General features: G+C 40.3%; 1 pseudogene; it reads right to left on the bottom strand.

Annotated features, from left to right (window-relative positions):
• Positions 1-15,909: 15,909 nt before the first annotated feature.
• Positions 15,910-17,283, bottom strand: LOC147435687 (uncharacterized; annotated as a pseudogene).
• Positions 17,284-22,606: the final 5,323 nt, after the last annotated feature.

Here is a 22,606-nt window from a genome sequence, read left to right as displayed (position 1 = left end):
TCTACAATGTCATCCATAGCATCATCCAATCGGAGAGGCAAAATCGAGGGATTAACATTCCTTCAATGGGCCTTGTGAGATTCTTGGATACGGGCAAGGCGAGACAACCGACACTATCATAGATGGAAACTGCTTGTGAGATTCTTGGATACGGGCAAGGCGAGACAACCGACACTATCATAGATGGAAACTGCTTTAGTATTCTGTCGCTTGGAGTTTCGGTACAGTCTGAACCCACAAGTAGTAGTTTTACTTTTCCAAATCTAGATCATTTGTCTCTTGGAGACACTACGGCTACGATACCTACTCTGGTGATGAGTACAAAAAGTACACCTTGGACCTCATTTGTTAGCACTGCATTGCTACCTAGTAGCACAGTGCCCCCAACAATACCTACAAGTGTGCATCAAGCCTATGTACCTGTCGCACCTCATGCCTACGTAGCTCCCACATCCCCAATTATTCCAAGGGCTTACACTCCACAATGACATTATCCAAGCTCTTATTCAAGTGGGTCCATACCATTTAGCAATAACATGTTGTATCTGGCACTGGCTATTCCTAGGGCCACACCTATGAACTTTGGACCACCATGTGGTACACCACCATACGAGGTATGGGACCCGAGGGCCGCGTGTATGCCAAGGCCAAGGCCAACTCCCATCCCACATGTAGCTCTAGGAGTTCCTACACACCTGAAGCCACTATACCTGCTTATTTAGGAGATTTGGCAGCATTTTCTCAAACCATCAATTGATCTATTGCTGAGAATATGCGTAACACACCTGATAGAGAGCCTAGACGTAAGGCAGTACAAATAGCCAAGCTCACACAGAAATTTAGTGGAGATGGGGATGTGAGAAAGCATATCAAAGTGTTTGAACAAATATGCGATTCTCTAGGATAACACTATGACCTGCAGAAGAGTAATGCTTTCAGCCTAACCTTAAGTGGGAAGGCTGGGGATTGGTATATATAACCCTAAGGGTGGAAGAATAAATGATTTACCCTACTCTTAGGATACTGTTATTGAAAGAATACATACGAGAAGGAGTGCTTTGGGCTGTAGCCTCTCAGCTCCAGAAAGCCCAATGAGAGGAAGGAGAGTCGGTGAGAGACTTTATTAGTTGCTTGAAGCATTTGAATTCTCATTGTAATCCAAATGAGTGCTTCAATAATAAACAATTGCTTCATAGATTCATTAGGGGATTACGACATGAGGATATCTACAATGGCCTAGTCATTAGAGGTATCACCACTTGGTAAGCAGTCGCCACCAATGTCATCCTATTGGAGATAATTTAATGATTCAAGGAGAAAGAGTGTCTGTTGAGCCTAAATCTACTAGCTCGCAAGCATCGGGGCATCAATAAATGACCCTAAAGCCTATTGCTAAGGAGCCAAAGATATGTGAGATGACTTTACCATATCTCACCAAGGCCATTCAAGAGAATCTTAGAGACAATCGTGCTCCGCAAAACAATCATATGTATCCAAGAAGGGAGCAACAATGGTCCTCATTATGATATGGTCCGCATAGTACCAATGAATGCCCTACTTTTAGAGTAAAATTCAATGGAAATTGCAATTCCTGTGGTGGCAGGTATGGTCATCAAGCTAAGGATTGCATAGTATTTAAGCGCACGATGGCCAATAGACCAACCTTAGCATGGACAGACAGACCTCGAGTGCCTGAATTGATGCCGGCCCCACCTCTTGAACAAACCTCACAACACATGGTCCCTAGGGCCCAAAATGTTGTTCAAAAAACACCCTTACCACCTCCAGTGCTAGGACTGCAACCACCACATTTGAGAATCAGTTCAATGAATCAAGTGGGTTGTGAGTCATCTATTGCTTGTTTGGAAGGCTATGAGGAATATATATAGACCCTAATATTGCCTATGGGATTGATGCGCTTGAAGAAAGTCTACAATACTACATGGAGAACTATTGGGGACAAGTCAAACCTGTCTATTAAATAGCTGCTCTTGCTGCAAGAGGCCAAAATATTAATTACATTGCCAAGAGACCACCTCTTCAATGCTATGAGTGTGGAGGTCCACATCGCGTGGCCGAGTGTCCTATTAGGCTACAAAAAAATGCCACACTAATGCAAACCAATCAAGTGAGCACATATAGAATGCCGATACTCATGTGTAATCGATGTGGCATAGATCATTTGATTGCCCAATGTCTAAATAATCCAAATGCACTGAAGATCACACCATTAAACTTGATTGAGGTTACTTAGGAGCCATCACAAAGTACACATGTGGTACCAGTAAACATACTCACACGATCGATGCTTCAAAAACAAAATTATATTCTTGAGGAAAGAGACACGGCATCAATTGTCCAATCTCAAGAAAAGAAGAAAACACTAAGGAAAAGATCGCAAAAAGCAACGAAGTCAGACCCCAGTTCAAGGACCAACATAGGGACCGGTGACAACCTCGTATATATGAATGACACTAAAGCGGACTAATTCAGGTGAAACCATGGAGATCAAAACGACCACTAAGAAAGAAACCAACATGTAAGATTGTCATGGGCCACAATGGTCAGGATCCAAGAAGAAGATTGGAACTTATCCAAACCCTACAGAGGAGATTGAGCAAGTCAAGGAATTAAGGAGTTTGGTAGAAGATACCCAAAGGGATCTAGAACCAGCACTAGGCAGATCCAGATTACAGACACATTGTTCCCTACGCAACAACAACCTCACAAAGTCCATAGACCCCTAGCCATACCTAGTGTCATCCAAGAAGAAAGTGGCTTAAAGTCATGGGAAAGTGGGCGTACTCACTTCTTGTTGGAAAGAATGTTTACAGAGGGACTACCTGACCCTATCAAAGAAATGGAGATCCCATCTTCCCCACGTCAAGGGACTGAAGCCCAAAAGGTGCCGTTAAATATTGCCAAATTGATGGATTTCATGGCTTCAGAAGTTAGAACCACCATCATGTCCAAACTATATGGAGACCCTGAGCTATTCTTAGCTCTTTGAGCTTTCCTCAATGGAGAACTGAAGGTCGGGCTACCACAATTTTCATTGATGGATGGAGCTAGGGAGATGCCAAGAGGAGGAACACTTAGATCCACAACCCAACCTAGATGAGAACACTATTGTAGAAATACATGTTAACAAGTTGGGACAATACTTTGAGGGCAATGAATCCAATGCAATCATACCAACCACTACCAAGGGATTAATTGTGAAGAGAATCCTTGAGGGTGGCATTGAGGTTAGCATTGTGACTAAAAATTGATGGGAAACTATGGAAAGACCTCACCTCGGGACCACAACCATAGTAGTAAAGATGGACAATGGGTCTATTGTTAAACCTATTCGGAAGGCTAGAAGATCTCAAGTTCAAGGTCTTTGGACATAAAATAAGAAATACCTTCATTGTTATGGATTTCTCCAAGCACACTATGGCATCTGAGATGATCTTAGGACATCCTTTCATGAGGGAAGCAAAAATGGTGCATGACTGGTCTAAAAACCATGTCTACTTGCAGTTGCAAGATATTGTCATTCGAGTGGATCTTGTAACTGGTCGAGTACATCCTCTAGGAAACATGTTTATAATTGATCATAGATCTGAAACCTTACTTCACTCGGCCCCATTGCAGTATTGATACACATGTAAAGTGGACACTGATGTTGGGGAAGATTCTCCTTATATGGGTGTACTACGTGGGATGACTAAGTTGGACAATGTCGATTGGGTCCACTTAGCAGCAACCATAGACACTTTGAGAAATAGGGGTACGACCTTGGTAACACCTGAGGGGGATGAAATGCCACCACTCGTACCCTTAAATATGCTAGAAGCAACGCATATAGCTTTTGATGACCTACAAGATGAAGGTTTGACCGGCATTGGAACCAATAGCATCTCACAAGACTATAGCCCACACAATTTGGGGTCAGAATCATCAATTGAAATTGACTCTAAGGACGAAGAATCTGAGTTAAATCTTAGTGCAAATGTGGGGACAAACCATTCAGGGCCCAGTGGTACCCTAGATGACAATCTATCCAAGGGAGCAGAAGACACAAGTAGCGATTCACCTAGTGACTCTTCACTAGAGATCGCCCGTAATCAAAAATTAGACAAGAAGAGTAAGAGATATAAGAGGCGACGATATCGAGAAAATGTGCGTGCTAGAATAAATGAAAAGAAATCTACTACAAAATGGCTTAATTATATAGGGGCATGTGATGCTCATCGGAAGTTGGCAGATAAATGGGGTGAATACCTTCAAAGCGTTATGTGGTGTAGTCCACAACCCATTGACATCGCACAACTAGAGGCTACAGAGAAGCCAAAGTTGAGCCGTACCATAAGGAGACAACAAAATCGAGAGTTAGCTCAACAACAAAAGAAATCAAAAGTGAAATCACAGTCCACAGAACAACAGGACCCCACAAACTTACACCCTGCACCTGAACATTTCAAATCCTATATTACAGAGGAACGTAAGGTCGTGTATACAAAGGCTCAAAGAAAACCTATCAATGGGAGCAATGGAGTCTATGACGGTCCAACGATAGTTAAGGAAATAGAGTTAGCAGACCCAGGAGAAGAGTCCAAACCTGTTTTCATGGCCCAAGATCTGACAGAGACTGAGGAGTGTGTACTTAAAGAACTTCTCATGGAATTTAGGGATATATTTGCCTGGACATATCATGATATGAAAGGTGTTCCACCTACCGTGGTGCAACACACAATCCCCATGAATAGCATGGCTAAACCAGTTCAACAACAACCCTACCCAATGAATCCTAAATATGCAAAAATCGTTCAAGAAGAGATTGAAAAGCTTGTGAAATGCGGATTCATATACCTTGTTGAGCACTCAGAATGGGTGTCTCCAATAGGGATTGTTCCAAAAAAGAATAGGAAACTTAGAGTGTGCTGGATCTCAAGAAGGTCAATGCTGCCACTAGGAGGGACCATTACCCCTTGCCATATTCAGAACATGTGCTTGAAATAGTTGCAGGGAAGGAAGCTTATAGCTTTTTAGATGGGTACTCTGGCTACAATCAAATCACAATTGGACTAGAGGACCAAGCTAAAACAACCTTTATAACTAAATTTGGAGTGTTCGCATTTCGTGTTATGGCTTTTGGCTTAACCAATGCCCCTGCTACCTTTCAAAGATTAATAAACATTGATTTTAGAGAATATTTGAGGGAGTTTTACGAAGCTTTCTTGGATGACCTTTGTGTTTATTCCTCTTAAAAAGAACATCTATCATGTTTACAAAAAGTGTTTGAGAAGTGCAAATTGTATCGCATCTCCTTAAACCCTTTCAAATGCCAATTTTGGGTTAAACATGGAGTCATTTCAGAGCATATAGTGTTCAAAAATGGGATTTTCACAGATGAGGGCAAAATTAAAGACATTGTTGAGTTGCCACCACCTATGAACTATAAAGAAGTTCAAAGGTTCATGGGCCATGGTAGTTATTACCGACGATTTATTTTAAACTTTGTCGAGATAGTTCGTCCTTTGTACAAGCTTCTTATTGAGTTCCACTGGACCGCGGAGTGTGACCATGGTTATGAGTCATTGAAAAAGACCTTGACAAGCGCTTCCATTCTACAAGTTCTTGATTGGAATATAATTTTCCATGTGCATATTGATGCATCAAACTTTGTTATTGGGTGCGTTCTAGCTGAACCAGGAGAACATAAATTGGACTACCCCATTAGCTTTGCAAGTTGTCAATTGAATGATGCCAATAGAAACTAGATCACTACAGAGTGGCAAGGTTTAGCTATGATTTACGCAGTGAAGAAATTTTTCTACCACCTTCTTGCCAACAAGTTTGTTTTCTATGCAGATCATCAAGCCTTGTTGTATCTAGTAAATAAAGCTTGTTCCACGGGAAGAATTACACAATGGTTGTTAAGTCTCCTTGAGTTTGATTTTACCATTGTGGTGAGACCTGGTAAAAGACATGTTATGTTGGATCATTTGTCTCGCATACCCAATGGTGAAGCCCCTACTAGAGTCGATGATGAATTGCCCGATACTTCCTTATTTCTAGTCGAGACCATGCCTAATGGAGTGAGAAGATTGTGAAATTTCTAGTTAATGGTTTTCCACCCAAAGAGCTTCGTAAGGACATAGCTCAAAAATTGTTAAAAGAACGTGAGCCTTATTCTCTCACTGCAGGAACTCTCTACAGGCTAGGGAGGGACGATATTCTTAGATGTTGTGCCTGTGAGGATGAGTATTTATACATACTGCAAGAAGTCCACATGGGTATAGCCGAAGGACATTTCTCAAGAAAACTAACAGCTAGAAAGGTGTTGCAATCAGGCTATTGGTGGCCTACCTTATTCAAGGATGCATCACTTTTTGCGAAGGGATGTGATGAATGCCAACGCTTTAAGAAGCCACAAAGGAAGGATAAGATGCCTCTACATCTCATCAAGGTAGCCCAGCCATTTGAAAAGTGGGGCTTAAACTTTGTAAGTCCGATTAGTATGGCTGCGCATAACACTCAGTCACAATATATTATCGTTGCCATTGACTATGTGACAAAATGGGTTGAAGCAAAAGCAACACAAAAAGCTGATGCAAACAACAGATAAGTTTCTCTTTGAGAACATTATCACACATTTTAGATGCCCCTTTGAACTTGTGAATGACAATGGAACCCATTTTATAAATGAAGTGGTAAAAGAACTCACATCAGACTTCATCAGTGTCTTCAAAAAATGCTTCCGTGATTCTCAAATTAGCCTCTCGTTGGTGTCTAAGACGTTGTTGTCTTTCTCGAGCCTCAACTCTTGCTTGGATCTTTTTAAGCTCTACCTGTTCTTTGGCTAGTTTCTTTTGATGGATGGCTTGTAACTGTTCCTGGCTTAGAGGATCATAGTACCTTTTGAATTTACTTCCGTTGAGGAATTTAATGGTTTCAACTCCATCTAGAGTCTCTACACGATTGGTACCTTGCGGGGTAATTTCACACATTTGATATGGTCCTTTTCCTGAATATTTCAACTTTTTCTTTTCGTTATGCACTCCATACATAAGGACTTTATCACCAACATTGATATCTTTGTTCTTTAAATGACTGTCAAACCATTTCTTCCTTTTATTTTTCTCCACATATGCATTTAGAACAGCCAATTGTCTTTCTTCATCTAACCTCTCAAGGATGTATAAGCGCTCAACTAAAGGGTTACCATCCCAACCTTCTTGTGAAGCTACGCGCAGACTAGGAATTACAAACTCCCATGGCATAATTGCTTCTTGGCCATATACCATTTTGAATGGTGTAGAATTAATAGCCACTTTGTAAGAAGTACGATAAGTCCATAGAGCTGATGTAAGCTTTAAATCCCAATCTGTACAATGAGCCTTAACTATCTTTGTCAAAATGGAGATGAGAGTTTTGTTGGTACTCTTAGCTTGGCCCTATGGCTCAAGGAATAACACTTGAAATCTCACCTCTTCATAACACAAAAAACAACAAAATATTGTCAATCCAAAAAGTCACAACATCCTTGCCAGTAGCACAACCCTCTAAAGCTTCAACTTCCATGGCTACAACTGACAATGCTACATCAAAGGCTCCACGTGATCTGACCAAGGGTACATATCAATGCGTCCCCAAGGTATCGTTATTGGACCCCCTTATGGTTCAAGTTAACTCACAAAGGAAACCTCAAAGGAAGGCGTCCACTCAGGTTCAGAAGGTGAAAACCAAATCATGTTGGATTCCCAAACAACTATTAGAAGCCCAAGGCTACTATGATGGAAATGATCGAATTTGGGTACTCAAATGTAAATCGTGTCCTTCCCTATCCACTACAAAACCATGTAAGTCAAACCTTGTGATTCCAAAGTCGATGGAAGACCATGGGGAGGGAAAGATCACAGAATGCTACACACCTATTCCAAAGCTAGTATGGGTTCCAAGGCAAAACCAAACTATTCGGCTTAGCTCAGGAAAGGGGGAGTTCCATGAAGCTTCTAGATCCTCATGTAATGTATCCATAGAGGTAAAAGCTTCTACACAACCTCCACCTACCATAGGCAGCCTCCATGAAGCTACAAAAGATTTGACACCTCCCATTGTTCAATTATTACCTGATGTACTACTTCAAGTTCATTCATGGAAGAGTACCTTACCACCCTTACAACTCGATGAGGCACCCAAGGTAATAGAGAACTATTGGCTAAAATCCTCACCTATTACCAATTGGAATAATTGGTTCCAAAAGGTGATGACATCCTTTTAAAAGTATGATCTACCCAAGGAAGGGGGGAGTCTTCGTTCACGTCAGCCTATTAAATTATTTTCCTCTTATCCTTCTTTCCTTGACCCTTGAGCTTTCCGATTTTAGGGATTGTATATATATAGATATATATTAATTAACCACCCTAGCTTTTAAAAAAAAAGTAAAGAGCAAGAGCAATTAGCAAACGAGTGTGCACAATACTAGTCAAAATCATTGACCTAGACCTACACATGTCATATCAGGTACAGTAAAACATAAACCTATGTCATCAAACACCTAACCATCCTCTATTTGTGTTCATAGGTATGGTTGATTCTTACGAATATTCTTTTTACCTATCCCAAGTAATGCATTTATGTTATCCTCATATTTTCTCTAAATGAGATTCGGTTGAAACACTCGCTTGTGAGAGAAATGTTGAGGAGTTAGAGTGGTTGGTTTGCCTCTTGACTACGACGGATCCCTATTCTATCGAGAAAAATCACCCAATTGCCCAAGTTTACCCTTTTGCCCAGGCTGAGTATGCACGCATCATGACATTCCTAATACTATTCTATACAAAAGAGGACAAGGACGATAATGGTGATTGGACAGACGAGACACATGGCCTTACCGAAGAGGATTACACATTCCTTGATGATGAGGATGGCGGTTTATCCTTAGAGCTACCGACCGAGCTCTCCAACCTCCACTTACTTTAATCCTCATCACTTGAATGATGGAGGGTAGGGAGGATTAGTACGATAGGAGTGTTTCTGTTTTAGAGTTTAGTGATTGGCAAAGTTCTTTTTTCCCGCTGATGTCCCTCTGGAAGGTGGATGTTTGGTGGTGACTATTGTACAGTTTGTGACTACATAAGGATGCCTTCAAAGGACAACAACAATGGATGTTTACATGTTACAACGGATGTTCTCCATTATATGAGGTGTACTACTTCTTTTTATCTATGCTTTACACAGTTACATGTTTGCATCTTTTCATTTGAGTTTCTAACAATGCATAAAATTTATGAAGTTGTGACATTGCCAATTTAGATGCTATAATTTTTTCAAACTTCTAGTACCTTGTTCTTCTCTTTGAGTTTGGTCTATTAGTTGGCTTTAAGTAGGTATCAAGACCTTAGGTTAAACTAGGTCACTTAATTGCTGACTTTAATTCCTAAATAGTCTATTAATTGTAGTAACTTTATTAATGTTTTAGGCTATGAGGATATAGTTCTCTCTAGCTTATTCCACCTAAGTGTGACTTGTGTTGTGGAAGTCCATGTGTTAAGCTGGTATTTGAGACCTCGAATCTCCCAGCTATCGGTTTTTCAGATCTCTAGTCCCACAGCTACTTGTAGCAACTATGACAACAAAAAAAAAGAGAAAAGAGAAAGCAAATAGCACAAACTTCCTTGTATTTTATGTTGATCACACTTAAGTGGTATAAGTGACAAGATCACTAGTCTTTAGACCCCGACGAGAATTCCTAGGGTTAACTACTCTTTAGTCGACATTTTTTAATTAACGTTGGTCAATCTAGTACTTACTTTAGCCCTAGCTCTTGTATACTTCTCTTAGAGTCAACTTAATAGTAGACCTTAACTCAATTGCATTTCATTCAGGTACTACGCTTGTTCTAGTTGGCAATGCTACAATTCATAAATTTTTTTTTGCATTTCCTAGAATATCAGGTATGCACCTCACTTATTGCACGCATGCACATGCTGTCTTTGAGGTTTCACAATGTTGTTTTTCTTTTGCTACAAGTACTCCTATCATGAATCATGATGCTGCAATGTTATATTTCGAGGGCGAAATCTACATCAGGAAGGGGGCCATGTTAACCATCGGCGTCCACTTCTAACAGTCATGGGCCGGGCTTGTCGGTCCAATAGAAAAAGGGTAAGAGTGATCACCGATGAGAGGTGCACTCTAACTGGAACATTCAAGGGTTAGTTGGCTAAGCATGGGTGCCCAAGTGTGAATGGGCGAGCTCATATAAAAGTCACCTAAACCTAAAAATCACTCATTCTCTCATTTGTTCAATTAAAGAGTGCTCTTGCTCGATCTCCATCTTCTTCTTCATCTCCTTGTGTGTGTGTGTATCCATGAGAGAGAGAGAGAGAGAGAGAGAGAGAGAGAGAGAGAGAGAGAGAGAGAGAGAGAGAGAGAGAGAGAGTGAGTGATCAAGCATTACAACGGCATGGTGGCGGAGAGGCGATTGAGCGCGGCATGATGGTAGCTCCCTCTTCTTCGTGGCAAGGAATCCTCCACGAAGGCGAGCGTAGGGCGGCGAGTGACACACCCTTGATCTCTTGAGCCTGCTAAATTAATCTAGTTGTGTGCTTGCAACCATTTGTGGCTTGCACATAGTGTACGACAAGTCCCTTGCTTTGACACGTGCTACAGATGTGCACAACAACACTGACAAAATTTCTACACAGAATGATGAAATAGCCTGTGCAACACTGCCTATAGTGGAAACGGAGGCCGAAATAATCCCAAATTAAAAATCTGAGCAGTTCAAGCTCTATGATCTTATCCAAAGTATTTTTCAACGTATTGACACTCTCCAAAGCTCACAAAAATCAAAGAAAGTGAGCGGGTGTGCTCTAGATCTACTAGCGATTAAGTTGGAGAAGATGCAACATCCTCTGATACCAATTGTTGGAATTAGGGTTGCAGGAAAACACACATAGCTTGGAGAAGACGAAGAAAGCTCAAGGAACACAATAGAGAGTGTATTACTTAGTGTGAAATGGAAAGATAATATAGCCCTAAAGTGATGGACGTATATACAATGCACGGGAGGAAAAACCTCCTAGTGAGTGGGAAAAAATCCCCTGACAGTCCTAATTGTGTTCACACACATCACTACCACACGTATATGGTAACATGATTTGGATGTCTATATGTATGTTATCAATCTCTTCCACTACCCCCAAACACCCCTCATTGCCCCCTTGAAGTATATATCACAAACCCCTCCCTTATGTTTTAGTAATAAAGGAGAAATTATAAGGGCTCTAACCCTAACTTATATGCTTATTTAGCTTCCCAAAGAATGCCCTTCTCTTTCACTTACGTGGTACGATAAGTTTCTCATGGTGAACCCCCCGAGAGGTTATTCAAGCAGTTAATGCCTCCCAGTCTCTAGAAAACTTGTGATGATGTGATTCACTTCAGCTCTTCACATTTCCCTAAAGGTATTTGTGGTGCACATTGGTCATTAATGAATACTCAAGCCATGAGGTTATTCCCGCTTAAAGGTGAAAGCGACTATCCAACAAAGATGGTATTCTTGTTTTGTGGTAGTAGCAATAGTAATCATCTTGTTAGGAAACACCTATAAGGTATCACCATGTCCTCTCAAGTCTACAAACCTTTTTACAATCCCTTGAGAAAAAGATACATGTCTTACCGATAGAAGAGTGCCTCACAACATATAGAAATTGTTTCCACACTATCGTACTGACAATTTGTGAGAGTGCATAAGTCAATTGTCATTGACCGGTTGGTGACGAGGATGAAGGGAGAAAGCATCATAACTCCAAGTCACTCTGATTTGGTGACGAGGATGAAGGGAGAAAGCATCATAACTCCAAGTCACTCTGATTCGGTACCAAAAGTAGGGTTTTTGGTGCATCTTCAATGTGGGCTACCACATCATGAAGGCTGGATTTTCATGAGTGTTAAAAAATGGATGATGCTAATTTAGAAGCATAGAAAGGGGCTAGTAGGTCTGCCCAATCTCAGAAAAAAAAAATAGAACATATTAAGTGCATAAGTGAAGGATGAGTTTAGAAAATGAAAAGACAGATGAAGGTGGAAAGTCAAAAGACGAATGAAGATGGAAAGTCAAAAGACTTTTTGTGTCCATATAAATAGGTGTTTTTCTGCTCTTCCATTTTTCCTTTAGCGTTTTCTTATAAGTTCTCTTTAGCGTTTTCCTCTCTCTCTCTCTCTCTCTCTCTCTCTCTCTCTCTCTCTCGCAATGATGTATTCATCTTTCTTAGGTAGTATTGTTGCAAATCTATGTGCTTCGTCATTGCCTGTCATTACATGCTATAGATTAGCGCAATGCCTATAGGGGGAAATCCTCAGAGACATCCACCAAGAGGGAATCCTCAAGGAAATTCACAAAGTAGGAGTTCAAAGGAGAAGAAGATAAGGGTTCAAGGGGAGTAAAGGGAGAAGAGACCCATAAGGAAGAAGGGATCCACAAGGAGAAGGACATTCAAGGAAGTGTATTAGAAGAGAGGGAAGAAGGATTCGAGGGCAGTAAAGGAGGGCTTACATGCCAAGGGAAAGAGGGCACTCAATGAAGATACTAGGCCAAGGAGGGGCATTCAAGGGCTTCAAAGCTGATTCGAGGAGAAGGAAACTCAAAGGAAAATGCTCAAATCATTGACAAAGAAGAGGAGTAGAAGAGAGGGATCTTCACATCAAGAGCCTGGAAGAGAATGGAACTAGAGACCGGGGGGGTGGGGGGGCAGTGACTTTGAGGACATCTGGAGCCCAAGAGAAACATAAGGCATCTTCCAAGCCAATTGGGGGCATTAAAAGGGAGAACCATAGGCAACATACCATTCTTTTGTATACTTATCTCTTTTAATGATGAAGGTTTATGATATGTTACTTCTCCAATTTTAGAGGGCCACCTTTTTTGTTGGATTTGGAATGCATAGGGCGGAATCCATTACCTTTAATTTCTTTTAGACTTCATGTTGTAGAGCAAGAAGTGTGAGTAGCCAACTTCAATAATAGATTTGTGAGACAAGATGAGACAGCTTGTACTGAAGTGCTTGGCTAACAAGAAGGCTTTTAGAGTAGACATGTATATCTTGGAGTGGCACAATAGTATCCAAGTCACTATGTTGAATGTAGTGTTCTTCTACTTGCTCCCTTTGGTTTTCCTATTGAGGATCTATCTCACCTCAAAAGGATAATAGAAATTGGCATACATGTCCCCAAGGGCACAACCCTATACAATGCTTTTTTTGTAGCAACTCCTATCTTGCAATCTCATCGTGAATTTGGTTTCTTGTGTTAATAGTGTTGATCACATCATATGCTTCCAAAATGCACACATACATCAATGGATTTGGTAGGATGCCTCAAACTACATCTATTCAAGGAATTTTAGTGCTTGCATGCTTTCATCTTTGTGCATGTAGAGTGATTAGTGAAAACCAAGAGAGAACATTCGAAGCAAGAATTTTTTTGAGGACCAACATGCGTGAAAAATATTGGGTGTGCACTTCACATACATGTCCATGAGTGTGTTCCATGCATGATACCTTCTTGGCTAACAATGTCATCATGAATCCCCTATCTGCTACTCTAAGCATGGCTCACGTTTTCATTATGCCAATGATATAATGGAATGATAGTAGTATATACATATGGTGGTGAGCTGGTACCCTCCTTACCCAATTTTATAAAATGCACAAAATGTCCCTTTTCTTTTAGAGCTTCTTGTCTTGGATAGTCAAGGCCATCTCTACTTTTATAAAGACAAACGTCTGCAATACATGTAATGGAATTTTCCTATTCAATTTGAGAGTAGCGGAATTTAATGAGAGTACTTTCAAGAAATGATTTTGTGAGCATAGTGGGTAGACATAATTGAAGATAGCAACATAATCATAGCAATTAGTTAACTTGGCATAGACAATACTTTTGCAAGAGAGAGAATTTAGAGAACATGACAACAGTTGAGGACCGGATTTATGTGGAGCCGGTCCCCCCTCCAATAGGCATTTGTATTATGATTTCTCCCATAAAGAGAGACTTGTTACAATACATTCTTTGTGTTCCTTGTAACCTAGGTGAAGCAATGAAGATGGAAAGCTTCATGCATCACCATCATAGCATAACCTAAACTTGAAGAAAGCTTTAACTATACCAAGCCTCAGTCCCAAGACCTCAAACACCTTCGAAGGTGGAGAGAGCTAGCAAGGAATGAGGGTAGGGAAGAGGAAGAAGAAACATTTCATACGAGAAAGAGCTAGTTCCTCACTTATCATAACTCTTGTGCTAGCATACATAATAGCATAGTAATGAGGAAGAAATAGATGGCAAGCTCAAGCATTGAAGCATGGCTCTTGGATGGATTTGCACTCCATAGCCAAGAGTGTTGGTGTAGGCTCTCAACCTCTACTTGCTTGGAGAAGGAGAGGGAGCTCTTGCACTTTGCATAGTACACAATGAGAGTGTTTGTGAGTGTGTGTGGGTGAGTATACCCCCTAAGCACCCCCCTAGCTTGCTTGGGTCGACCCCCCCTTGTAGCTCATGCTTGAAGCTCATTGGACCCTTCCAGGCCTAGCCAATCACAAGCAGGAGCCATTACAAGCAACAGGGGTAGCCTTGGGACAAGTGTCCCCCTTTCCCCTTTGAGAGAGAGGACTTGATAAATGCAAAATCAATTAATTAAATATCCTAAATTATCATTGGACCCCTTGGGTGGCCAACCAATAGGCTTCAGGCACACCATGAGGGCAACATGAGGAGGAACTTGACAAGTGTCCTTGCTGCCTCTTCAAGCTAGGGCTTCCCTTGTGTGTGTGTGTGCGTGTTCTCTCTCATCCCCCCCCTTGTAGGCTCGCCCCCCTCCTTGTAGGTATCTTTTTGACTTTGGATGAGCAAGCCCCTTAGTCATCAAGCATGACTAAGCACTTGAAGTAGGGGGTGTTCCCACAAGCATCTCAGGCAAGCTTCTCAAGGCACCTCAAGCACCTTAATCATGCACCAAGTCAAGCACCTCAAGCATGGATCCAGTCAAGCACCTCAAGCATCTTAATCAAGCACCTCAAGCATGACAAGCACCTCAAGCACGACAAACACCTCGAGCTTGGGCCGGGTTCCCACCTCAAGCTCAGCCCTAGCTTACCTAAGGTCAAAGGACTTTTAAACACATTATTGGAGGTCTTCAATGAAGCTAACCCTAAGGTCTTATGCTCCATTGGTTAGCCTTGCTCTTGATAGACCATCTCCCATTTGGGCCCCTTTACTATTGGCCCCGTGTTGAGATAGATCTATAAGCACATATCTATATCTTAACACTTGTTCCCGTTTATTCTCCCACATTAAGTGATCAATTTAATATGAGAAAATCATTTGGGTTGGTTAGATATTAGATTTTATGATAATACATGTTGATCAAAGAAATGCCAAGCATGACCTCTGTTGGGGTTATCAACACAAGAATCTCTCTCAACGCACATGCTCTTAAATAGAGAATCAAACTCCACTCCATAATCAAACTCATCAGAAAACGCGGCTAGACAACTTCAAACAGAGCAAACTCAGAGCCAAGAGAAGAAGATTAGACACAACAAGAAACTCCATTGATCAAAGCTTGAATACATCTCGATTGTTGTGTGTTTGTTACCCATGAGCTTTACTATAAAAGAGAGTTACAACTGTCTAACTGAATGTTCTTGGCATATACACCCGGCTCAGCAAAGTCCGAGACCTAGCAATATGTTGACTGAAGCTAATTCCGACCAGCATGACATAATCCGACTGAGCACTATTCTGACAATTCTATTACCCTTTCAACACATGGCACGCCCCGGTGGTGGATTTCATAGAATCCAACTCGGATTTACATATCCCTTGATCCAAAACAAAATATGACAAAAAACAGCTTCAAAAATTACAAATGCTACTCAGTCTATAAATGCTAAAGCTTTATTCACTTCTCAATAGCTTCAAAAACAACACCACCTACAACTGTATCAAAAGAAACCTCCACCTTTTGAGAATTGTCATCAACTGGTATTGTAAAATATGCTAAGACAATGTCATGTAGTTCCATTCAGGCTCAGCATTCACTTTTTGCTTTGATTCTTGGTTCTTCATCTCTTGCAATGGTTTTTTTGAACATTCAGCTAACTCTGATTTTTGCTGCTCCTCTTCAACTACCACCTTCTCCTTTTGTTTTGCTTTAAGTTCCTGGACCTACTTAATCCAATGCTCTCTTTCCTTCTTGAGTTTTTCTACCTCCATCATCTAGTCAGCTTCATGTGTACTAACAAAACCAGTTCGAACCATTTCATATGGGTGCTTCAACACAGTGGTCAATCTCTCTTTCATTGCTTTCCATGCCCCTTGCATTGCACTCTTCAATTGTTGCCTAAGTACCTGCACATCCCCTTCTGACATCAATACTCCATTAACACCTAACTCCTCTTGATTCAAAACCTACTTCTCCATATCCAACAAGGGTTTATGCCTCTGATCAAGCATCATATTCTGCACCTGCAAATCTACATTTCTACTGGCTAATTGCTCCAGCTCATGGTTCACTTTCCCTTTCAAAGTCATTGTCCATTCTCTGAACATCCCTAAAGACATTTTGAGCTTTGCTAATTCACTCTTATGCTACATCAAAACATCCTGCAGCTCATCCTTATGTTTTAACTTCAAATTCTCCATTTCCAAGTTCAAATTCTGCACAATATCAGCCTGTTCTTGCAATAACACCCGTGCTTCGCCTGTTTTTGACATGGACTGGGCCTGATTATCTTATTGTATCTGCTGGCTGCTCAGAAACTTTTGAACCTCTGTTAACATGTGTATAGCCATCCCTGAAGCCTAAATGGAAACCTTCTGTTGCACCTTCTTGACAATCCTTGGTTCAAAGTCCAGTTGTCTCACTTCTTTGAACACTTTAGAGTCTACCTTTATCTTCTTTGACAGTGTGAAGACCTTTCCCAATTTGGTTGATGTTTGCACCTTCTCATTAGATGTAATGATTGGAGCATCCAACTTCTTCATGGATTCAATCATTTTTGCATTTGAATCCTCCTTCAATGCTTCCTCCTTTGAATATCTTGCTTGTACCAAAAACCTAAAGGATGACATCTTTTCCTGATTTTCCTGCACATTTGTTGGCAGCTCTACTTTTTGCCTTGAATTCTTATCCTCCTTCAACACCTCTGACCTACCCAACAAACCTGAACCTGTTTGCTCATCTGCACCCTTATCTTCACCGAGGGATTTGTGTGGAGAACTGAACATAGTTGCCAAAAATGTAGATAACCTATTGCAATTTTGAGCCTTCCTTTTATCTAACATGTAAACCTCAGCTGCAATTTTGTCAAATAGATAATTTGTCCAATTTACTTTACCTCCCTGCTCTGCAAAACACAATGGTCCATAGTTCTCCTTTGACATATAGTCAAACTTTATGAGAAAGCACAATCTCTCCAAACACCATTTGAGCTGCTCTCTCCTTACATAATTTACATTCTTCATCATGTAGTATTTTCTACCACCCTCTGTAGGCCCAAACTCTTTCTTCAACAAAGCTTCAGAACATTTAGGGATTGTGATGATACCTTTCAATGGTAAATGAAATACATGTGAAACCAATTCCGGGGTAAAGGATAATGTGCTTGAAATCATACCCTTGGTTTTTCTGAGAATATCTAGCTATGATTTTTCATAGTAGTTATGTCTCCATTCATCCCATGGGGCAGAGTTGCAAATGCATCACAAGAAGTTCTGGACAAATTCTCACAATAATTCTCACATTATGACTTACCTCAACATCATGAGCTTCTGCTTGGGAGACACAAAAGACCTAGCTAGGTACAATTGGGGACAGGGGACCGTCGGTCCGATTGGGGGGCTGGCGGTCCCCTTCCCCCAATCGTACCTAGCTAGGTATGCTGTGCCTCCCAAACACAAGCTCATGGTGTTATGCATTGCTCATAATGTTATGCATTGTATGAAAAACACTGAAAAAGGATCCCTTTTCCTACATAGAAAATTTATAAATCTTCTTGTGCATGCAGCCCTACGCTTTGTAACCATGCCACATTAGTCTCTAGTGTCAAGTCTAGGGATACCTTAAATTCCGTAAAAGGGTCCATCAGGGACTGCTGCAGTTTTGTTGTGCTGAGCAGAGTCTCTACGGCCACCTCTTCTTCTCTAGAAGCTTCTTCCTCCTCAGGGCTGCTGATGTCGACATTCAAAACTTGTCCCTTGTGATGCAAACTTCTTGGCGGTTCATCATGCTCCAACTTGGGCTGCATGGTAGTGGTAGACTTCCCTCTCACCATGGTTGGAGGTATGTGTAGGGTGGGTGTGTACTTGAAGAAGTCGGGTGACAACATAAGGCAAGGTAGAGTTCGATAGAGGTGATGGCTCACACTTTTGAACAGTGCACCTCGCTTTCCACTCAACACTAATAGTACTCGGCGCACTATGATTTTACCTAATGGTGAATCATCCCGCATTTCAATGTGAATTTTCAAATCTCCCTTAAAAAATCTGACCCAAAAAAATCCGATTAGCATAATTCCGACTTTAGGTATTCCAAAAATCCGACTTGACCACTATGAACATTGATTCCTCTGTCCTGTTATTAAACTGTTGTGCATTGTACAATTAACCTCAACACTATTGTTGGTCATCCCCTTTTGAAATTGATGAGCTCCAAATCTTGTACCCAGACTGCTTTTTGCAAACTCTTCTAGTTGAACCAATCGTGCTAACGGCCATTCCAAATGGGGTGGTTTCCCTTGGAATTTCTTTAATCTGAAACCATTAACAGGTTTCTCAACTCTAATACCAAAAACATCAGCAACTATGAATGTTCCCTGTCCCAAATCCTATACAATCTTATATGGACCAATATATCTCAAATTTAACTTTCCTGGATGTGGCGGTAATCTGGAGTTATACAACATTACCCAATCTCCAACCTGGAAAAGTTCAAACTTAACATTCATACTCACCCAAGATTTCCTCCTTCTTTGAATCACTTCAGATATATAGGAACTAATAAACTTGTCCTCTTCTAACTGCATCAAATATTTGCTCCTGTACCTGACTGACAATTTGGGACTCAATTTTTTTGCAGTTACTTTAAGGTTGGAACCACAAATTTCATAGGGACCACAACTTCTAGACCATACACCAATTTGAATGGAGTCATATCTATGGTGACCTTGAAAGCTATCTTAAAGGACCACAATGATGAATCAAGCTTCTGATCCCAATCCTTCTTGTTGTCTTGAACAATTTTCTTCAATATCTTCACCAAGGTCTTATTTGTGCTTTTAGCCTGTCCATTAGCTTGAGGATGATAAATTGTGGATTTTTTGTGTACAATCATATGAGTTTTTGTTAATTAAGCAATCAACTCATTTAGAAAATGGCTTCCTCTATCACTCACCAACTCCACAGGACATCCAAACCTAATCATGATGTTATGATAGAGAAATCTAGCTACACTGAGCTTTATTGTCTTTGAGAGCAACAGCTTCAACTCATTTAGTACAATAATATGTGACCACCAGAATGTATTACATCCTTTACTATTAGTGGGCTTGACAGGTCCCACAAAATCCATTCCCCACTTCTAAAAAGGTTCTAGAGGTAATATAAAATGATCAAACATTCTATCCCCCAGAACTTGGCTGACCAACCTCTGACAAATCACACAGCTTCTAGCATGCTCATGGGCATCCTTCAATACAGTGGGCCACCACAATCCAGCTTGCAACACTTACTTACCTGTTATATCACCTAAATTTTTTTCCTCTTGCTGTTCTTGAATGAGATTCTTGCAAAACAGCCTTTTGTTCAAAATCTGGAACACACCTTCTAATGACTTGATCAATCCCTTTCTTGTATAATGCTCTTGCTATCACCAAAAATGGTCTACTTTTTAAAGAAAACTTCCTCCTCTGGTCTCTTAAAAATTCCATTGGCATTGTACCATTTGTCAAAAATGTTAATATCTGATCATACCATGATTCAGAGATTGTATTTTGAACTTCGAACAAATCAACGCTAGGTAGATAATCTTGAACACTTGTTGGTTCCTCACCAGTATCAATTCTACTTAAATAATCAGCTATGGTGTGCTCTTTTGCCAGGAGTATGAACAATTACAAAGTCAAATTCTTATAACAATAATATCCATCTAGCTAATCTTCCAGTCAGTAATGGCTTCTTAATCAGGTAAAGCAATGCATGATGATCCACATGAAAAATAACTCTGTTGCTCAGCAATGGTTAAAGCATATACCATGCCAAGAGCTTCTCTTTTTGTCACATCATAATTCCTTTCAGTTGATGTTAACACCCTACAAGCATAGTAGACAGGTCTGAACCATCCCGTAACTCTTTCCTACATGAGGACAACACCAGTAGCCATATCTGATGCATCAACAAATACATGGAAAGGTAATGAGCAATCTAGAGGTTGTAATATTGGTGCTACTGACAACATCTTTTTTAACATCTGAAATGAGCTCTCATGAGGTTCAGCCCATATAAAAGGTACACTCTTCTTTGTTAGATGAGTAAGAGGTAGACAAACATTTTCCAAATATCTAACATATCTAGCATGACATTTCACCTGACCAACAAACCTGCTAACTTCCTTCACCTTCTCTGGGGCTTTTGCTCATTTAATAACTTCAATATTTTTCTCATCAACGGAAATCCCTTCATGATAAACCACATGACCTAAACGTACTCCACTTCTAATAGCAATAAGACTTTTAAAAGGATTAAGGCACATTCTGAATTGCCTACACCTTTCAAAACATAACTTCAAATGATGTAGATGTAGTTCCTTCTTTCCAAATACTGAAAAATCATCCACAAAAACTCTCATGAAATCCTGCAAATAAGGTTCAAATGTCTTGTATGCTGTAAAATTGAATGATGGTGGTCCATTTTTTAGTCCAAAATGCATAACTGTAGATGCAAAAGCACCCCACTCTGTTATAAAATTTGTTTTGTATTGATCCTTTTCAGCCACCTAGATCTGATTGTACCCTGAAAAACCATCCAAAAAGCTATATATTTCTTTGTCTGCTACAACATCCAATATGGCATCACAAAATGACATTGGAAAAGGATCTGCAATAGTGGCTGCATTCAACTTTTTGTAATCGACACAAAATCTGGTTTTTCCATTTTTCTTGGGCACCACAATGATTGGTGACAACCATGTAACCTCACGAATTGGTTTGATAAACCCAACAACTAATAGCTTATCAATCTCTTGCTTTACCTATTCTGCAAAGTTTGAATTCATTCTATACCTCTGTTGCAAAATTGGAATTGCATCCTCCTTAAGATTAATGTGATGTTGATGTAGACCAGGATCTATACCTTTCACTTTAGAATAGTCCCATGCAAAAACATCTTTGTACTCCTTCAACAACTGAAACAACTCATGCAAAAAATCCCCATCTGTATGAATAATAACCTTGACAATTTTGAGATCCTCTTCTATACCCAAATTGAGATCCTTTAACTCATCTTGCTTGATCCTAGTTGATCCTCCAAATCTTTTATTGTAAATCTTTTCAGCCAACTCTCTTGCTTCTTTTTCCTCTATCTGTAAGGCTTCTTTGGATTAGGATTTGAATTCTGATCTACCATCTGCACCAACTCTGATCCCTATATTATCTACCCAGGTAATAAGTCAGAAGCTACCTATCCTTCCTCTTCATCCTTTTGTAGGATACCTTCAACATCAATTTCAAATACTGGTATAATGGTTGGATTTGCTTTTAGAAATTCTTCTTCTTCATCATCCTCCAGTTCTTCTACCAAGTTAATTGTTTGAGCATACAATGGTCTTTCCTTAAAAGGAATATTCTTTCTCCCAAGCATAGGAGTTGCAATTTCTTGCTTCCCTTTTTTTTATGACAACTTCATTCTCACGCCAATCTTGCTTGACTTTAGCCAATCTGAACCAGGGCCTCCCCAACAACATATCATAGGAGTCTCTCCATCTTCAACACAACAAAATTCACCTGAAACTAAATTCCTACAATATAAATAGATTGTTGTCTCAATATTACTGATGGTTGAACTCTCCTTTGATATGCCGTCTTCACCTGAAATGGCGATGGCTGCAATTTTTCCAACTTCATTTTATAATACAGAGACTCAGCTAGGATGTTGACTCTAGATCCTCCATCCAACAATACTTCATCAAACAAAGTGCTGTGAAATACCACTTTTATAATAGGAACTACAAAGTCGACATCTACTGGATCAACTTTGTTCACTACGGGCTCAAGTATGCAATTTGTCTGAATTGGATACTCCCTTGATAACAATCTATTCAACAATTTTTCTTTGAAGGCTGGAACCATACATAATAATTGATCCTAGGACATATGAAATTGAGAGTTTATTAATGATTCAAACCAATCCTTGTCATCTTTTTTATTCAAGGATCTCCCATAATGCTGTTGCAATTGATCCCCCTGAACATCTGAAGTACTATCATCCACATTCTGATTCTTTTGGTCCTTCTACACCTGTTTCTAAACCTAGTCTTTGATTCCTTTTTGTTCCTTCC

The sequence above is a fragment of the Adiantum capillus-veneris genome, chromosome 18 (genome assembly GCF_014529385.1).
Source record: "Adiantum capillus-veneris isolate H3 chromosome 18, ASM1452938v2, whole genome shotgun sequence".
NCBI lineage: Eukaryota > Viridiplantae > Streptophyta > Polypodiopsida > Polypodiales > Pteridaceae > Adiantum > Adiantum capillus-veneris.
The sequence above is the reverse complement of the archived record's forward strand: the minus strand, read 5'-3'. Positions and strand labels throughout refer to the sequence as shown.